Raw genomic sequence first — 6,597 nt, 5'->3', positions numbered from 1 at the left:
AGACTATGGGTTACAGGTGGCATTTAGGTTTCTCATTTTCAAATGCCACTGAAATAAACCAGAGAACAAAACACTTGAACACCCATACTTGTAACTTGCTTCCAAGTCAACCATAAATGCTGAAAAGTTATGCCTTGTTAAGAGTATCTTGGATGATGATTAAATTCTAATATTAAGCAGTGTTCAAAACTCTAGACACTGCATACTTTTCCCTATACCCTTACTGTATTATTTATATTATAGGAATAATTAATACTACTATCCAATAATCAATAGGTGCATGTGATGTGTTTCACTAATTACTCTAGCACAACTCATCACATTATTGAATTTTCTATAACTATAACAAAGATCAATATCTAAAGTAATCTTCTCAATATTTCTTCCATATTTCTTAAAATCCCTGTTTTCAATTTTTTTCTTTGTAAGCTGTCTAAATATCCTCTAATAAAATCATTAAATTATATCATCATTCCAGTAACTGAAATATTACCACCATTCATTCATTCATCCTTCAAAATAACTGAAATATTACCACCATTCATTCATTCATCCTTCAAAATAATATGTTTTTTATGATTTATTTATTTATGGATATAGAAGGCCAGAGGTGCAAAGGACTGTGAGGATTCCCCAGAGACAAAGCAGGGAGCAAACCGGCAGATGTATTGAAATACACAGCTGAGGGGAGCATCAGGCGTTTCAGAGGAGGTCTGTGGCACCATGTGGGTCACCCCACTGGCCAAGAATCAAACAGATGCTACAGTGGCTGCAGATAGCTCCATAGAGGGCACTTTAACCCATTGAGTCACCAGGGAGGGCTCAATAATTGTGTTTTAATAGGAATATTTGTTGTAAATGATAAATAAATGTACTTATATAACAGAATTACAAAAGTAACTTTCAAAAGTCTCACTAACCAAAAATCGGGGATATTGGAAAAAAAAAAGACTCCAAACACAGGTTGAAGGGCCATTGTCACAGAAATGCAGAAATGCAAATCAAGACCTCAATGAGCTACTCCCTCACACCTGTGAGAGTGCTCTCTATCAAAATGATCAGATATGGGCCCTCCCTGGTGGTGCCATGGGTTAAAGCACAGCGCTCGCACTGTATGAGGGACTAGCGGCAACCACTAGAACACAAGTTCAATTCCCGGCCCGGGAGGTGACCCACATGGCCCCGCACACCTCTCCTGTCTGGCCCGCTGCACCCCTCAGCAGTGTACTCCTCAATGTGGCTGTTCTGACCCCCACTCTGTCTCTGGTGAGTCCTCTCAACTCCTGCACCTCAGCCTGTACCCCAGTTCTGCATGCCTAAATAATAAATCACTCTTTAAAAAAAAATCAGATACAATGAGTACTAGTGAGGATAAAATTTATGGTTAAACAATATAAAGTCTCCATAAAAATAATGAGTATCTACAATTTACTCATTACGAGATACACACACACACACATATGTACACACACACACACATATATAAATGGTCTTTTGGTGTATATGTGTGTGTGGATAGATAGATAGATAGACAAACATAGATGCATATATAATTTGTGGCTATTTCTAGTTGTGAGGCTATCCAGTGACCTAAGTAAGTGGATGCAACAAGCAAAGAATTCCATTTTGGGGTTTAGTCTCAGCACTGTCACAGCTAAGGCTTGAGACCTATCCTTCAGGGAGGTGACCCACATGGCACAGCAGACCTCTCCTGTCTTGCCACTGCTCCCCTCAGCAGAGCATTTCTATCAGTCTGTCTGTTTTACTTCCTAGTCTGTCTCTGGTGAAAATCTCACACTCCTAGCCCACACCTCTAGCCTATACACCTGTTTTGTATGCATAAATAAAAAGATCTTTAAAAATAAATAAAGTTATGCCTTTTTTATAATTGTTTTAAAAATCAACTTTATTGAAGTATAATTTAAAAAACCATAAAATTAATCTCTTCAGAGAGAATAAATCCAAGACTTTAGAATATTCACAATTTGTAAACATCACTACTCTCCATACTTAGAAATCTTTGATCACCCAAAAGAAAGCAATAAACCAATTTCTCACCTCTCCTCAGTCTCTGCCAACCACCAACCCACTTTCTTTATCTGAAATTTTGACATTTCATAATATTTCATATAAACAGATTCACACTCAGCAAAGACCTTTATAAAGATGAATGTTACAAATATAAGGTTGAGCAAGAAATTTCAGACACAAGAACAATGATGTCTGTACTTTTCGATGTGTGTATTACATTTTTAATATTGTTTTTGTAAAATAGTCATCATTATACCAAATAACATGATAAGCAGTAAGACTTATGTAATCATAATGTTGTATTTATTTCCTAAAATGTCTCCCAACAGAATCCAAACTCTGTCCTACATTTTTTTTTTTTTAATACATACAAGAACTGGGTTATAGGCCAGAGGTGCAGGCAATGAAAACTTTCAAGAGACACAGAGTGGGGATAGAACAGGCAGACTGACTGACCTAACTATACTGCTGAGGGGAGCAGTTGGAGAGGCGGAGAGGTCTGCAGTGCCATGGGGGTCACTTCTCTTACTGTGGATTAAACTTGTGCTTCAGTGGTTGCAGATAGATTCACAGTGCTACTCTCTAACCCCCTAGTGCCAGTGGAGAGACCCCCTGAACTCTGCCATTCTTTTTTTTTTTTTTTAATAAAGATTTATTTATTTATTCATACAGAACTGGGGTACAGGCCAGAGATGCGGAGGGTGAGAGGATTCACCAGGGACAGAGTGGGGAGCAGAACAGGCAGATGGAGGAAGTACACTGCTGAGGGGAGCAGTGGGCGGGTCAGGAGAAGTCTGCCAGCCATGTGGTCACCTCCGGGGCAGGCGGGGATCGAACTCATGCAGAATTGGCTTAAGCTTCTTAGTGCTGTGCTTTAACCCGCTGCGCCACAGGGAGGGCCCTGAAGTCTCTGCCCGCAACAATACATACTTTTACATTCATAGAGATCTGCTCTGAGACCACATGAGGTTAACATAACACCAGTTGTAGTTGCCAAGTATTAATCTGTTGTGTTGTAATGGAGAAAGTAATTAATTATGTTGTTGTATATTACCAAGAAACAATAGTTCTTTTTCCCATAGAGCTAGTATATCTGAGTGTTTTGAAAAGTGTGCAAAGACTATTAGTCAATTATTTTGTGTTGGGATTAAGTAAAGCCAAGCTGTTCATTCTTTGTTTTATACCAAATATTCATTATCTTTGAACAGCTTCATGTCTATAATCCATGTCAAACAGTTGTATTATTATTATTATAAATTTTACTTATTTTTTTTTCCTGTATCATTACTTAAAAGATGGTAACAGGTAGGGGGAGAGGAAGGATGAGAATAAAGAAGGCGGGAAGCCCAAGGACATGGGGGTGATGCTGGGTGAGCTGGTGGTGGGTGCCCCAAAGTGTAACAACTGATGGGTGGCCGATATGATGAGTAAATACAAACAAATAAATAAATATGAAAATGCAATACTTACAAAGAGGAAAACATAATGAATTAATATTTTGTATATTAAGTTATATTTAAGTATTTTAGATGTGAATGAATTTTTTTAAAGCATGAAAAACCTATATCTGAATATTCCTAAATCATGACGGTGAATGATATTTTCTAATTTGGAGGATTATCTTCTGCAATTTTGGAAATGATTTTATAAAATCAATTACATGCATTCAAGAAGAAAAACAAACTTGCTTTGGTTTGTAAATTGAACCATTTATTGGCATCGATGGCTGGCCTCTGCTTTTACCAGAGACTAGTCCATGAGATAAGTGTAAAGAAACTTAGAAATTTCTTCTACAAATAAACACTTTTCATTTAAATAATCACGATGAAAGCATTGTTGTTTTAATACATAATCTTGTCCTTTTAGAGGGTTCTTAATTTTCATGATAACGAGACAATTGCTTCCAATCTAATACTAAGCTATGGAGTTGAATACTTCCATATATTGACAAAATTTCTACCAATGTCTGTATTTATTATTTAAAATGAACTCAACAATTACACTCAGTATTTTCACTCTCTTTATTTTAATAAGTACAATTCTGTTTCACATAATTTAATAATTACCCATGATAATAAACTAACAGAATAACATCTTAACTATGTACGTATGTATGTTCTCCATATACAGTAAATATGTGTGTGTGTGTATTTTACTCTATCTGTCTGAAATTGGATTTAAAAAGAAAATTAACTTGATGATTAAATAAATCCAAATCTCACACTGTCTTTAACTAGACAAGCCCCAGATCACTCTGTTTCCGAACTGGTAGAATCTAGTGTTCCAGAAAAGAGGTTTTTTTACTCATACTCCACAATACTCCCTGCCAGGCAGAACTGTAAGTTTTAATTAAAGACAAGAGTAAAGAAGAAGAGTGAAAGGTAGAGAGAGAAAGACAATATTTTTATAATCCAGCATTTAGGGACTTAAAAGTGACAGGATCTTATATTCCCGCCCACAGAAGAATGTGACCCAGGATTTCAGTTTCCAGATCCCCCTAATGTGCTGGGGGGGATGGTGGCGGGAGGGTTGAGTTGAAGGGACTCCTGTTCAGCAGGGAAGCCTGACAAGGGTGATGCTTCATCCATTAACAATTAAGCAGCCAAAGAAAGCACCTCTCCTCCTCCCCATCTAAGGCACGGGAGAGGGCAAAGGGTGGAGGGGGGAGCATTGAAGGGAAACTAAGACTGAATATGCTCAACCCAGGAAACCTGGTTACCCCTGAAACCATGAGACTTATGTGCCCCACCATGGACCCTGGATAAAATGATTTTACATGTCACTTTCTCATAACTCAGCAGTAAATCAAACAAACTACACAAAAGCAACATTATGCTTCAGTTGCAAAAGATACTATATGGAGAATGGAAGAAAGCATGTTTCTTTTCTTTCTTTTTTTTTTTCAAAATCAGTGTCTGTCTGATGCTATGTGTATAAAGCTTAGTAAGAAACAGGGAGATCTATAATATTCAAAGTCAAGACAGTGGCTAAATAACCAGCAAGGAGTGATGAGAGAGGCGAGCAGGGGCTGCCTAGCACTGGGAATCTCTATTTCATGTCTGATTTCTAGGTGCAAGATTCTACTCACTATGTGATAAATGTACATGTTTTTCAGATGCCCAACTTCCTTGATGTATGGTATGATTTAAATAGCTAAATTTATTTAGAAACAAAACTATTTACAGAAACAAGGTTTTCTTGGTGTTAGTTATCTTACGTTTATACTTTCTTTCATGTGTCAAATCTATTATAATGGAAACATTTCTAAATCTCTAATCCCCTTTAAAATATGTTAATAATATGCCACCAATTACTATAATCACATTTTTAACTTTATTATAACAGTCCCATGATCAGCATTTCCCAATGTTTCTTCTCTATTTCTCTATATTCAGTTTTTTAATTTGTGAACATTACTTAAGTGTACATTGACAAACATGCCCTTGGTATGCTAAAGCTTTAAAAAATATCTCATGTTTGAATTATGAAATAAGTTCATTGATTCATCTAATCATAACATAGTCAACAAGTGATTATTTACAAAAAGTCTGTGCTTTAATAGGATGTTGGAACCGTAACAAAAGTCCACTCTTATGGTTGAGGGGTAAATGAGCCCATTTTTAAAATATCACTTATCCAACAAATTGGTTGACAAAAAAATAGGTTTTTGAGCTCAAATTGATTTCTGAGTCACACTAACCATTATTTAAAGAAATGTAAAACATTTCTAGTTTCAAAGAGAATTCTCTGACAGAGTTCAGCTAATTGATGTTAGTAACCACAAAAAGGAAATCCCTCTATGATTTTGAATTCAGTGATATGTCTATTTTATGAGTCAAAGAAATGATCAGAATATATGTCCACAATGTTATATGAACTAGGAGGAAAATATGAAATGATATTCTATCTTTTGAAATCAAATGCTTTACATACAAATATTGCTCACAAAATCAAAGGCAGAAATCTGAGCATGCATCAAAGAAACTGAAAAAGGAAAAGTCAAAATTCAGGGAAAATTATCTAAAAAATGGAAGTGAGAAAACAGTAAGTGACACAAACTAATGATAAAGAACAATATTCTTAAAGAACATGACAACATGAACAAAGCAAGTGTATTCTCATGTAAAAACTGAATAATAGCAAATAGACTACTGAAAAAACAACTGTGAACCTAAGTCTTGTACCTAGATTAAACACGAGAGAAGCATTTTTAATATGTCTACCAGACAATTGGCCTGCATTATGAATACATTTTAATTTTAATATCTATATAAAATAGAAAATGAAAATCACCAAAGAGATGTACAGCAAGTAGTTCTCCCTTAAACTTCACAGGTGTGAGAGTCATTTTATTCTTTCATAAGACTTCCTCTAAAACAGGTTTACACACTCAGATGACATCAGCAGTTAAGTGACACTGAAGTAGCACCATGCTTTTTACAAACGCTGCCAGGTAATAGACTAATAGGAATTCTTTTTGATATAGCCTTGATACAATTGTCAGTTGTGTGGAGCTGTGAATTAAAACAAGTGCAATCTTTTTGTGAATGAGAAAACTATGATGAT

The sequence above is a fragment of the Condylura cristata genome, unplaced genomic scaffold (assembly GCF_000260355.1).
Source record: "Condylura cristata isolate star-nosed mole 26May11 unplaced genomic scaffold, ConCri1.0 scaffold00036, whole genome shotgun sequence".
NCBI classification, from domain to species: domain Eukaryota; kingdom Metazoa; phylum Chordata; class Mammalia; order Eulipotyphla; family Talpidae; genus Condylura; species Condylura cristata.
This window is presented reverse-complemented; position numbering follows the sequence as displayed.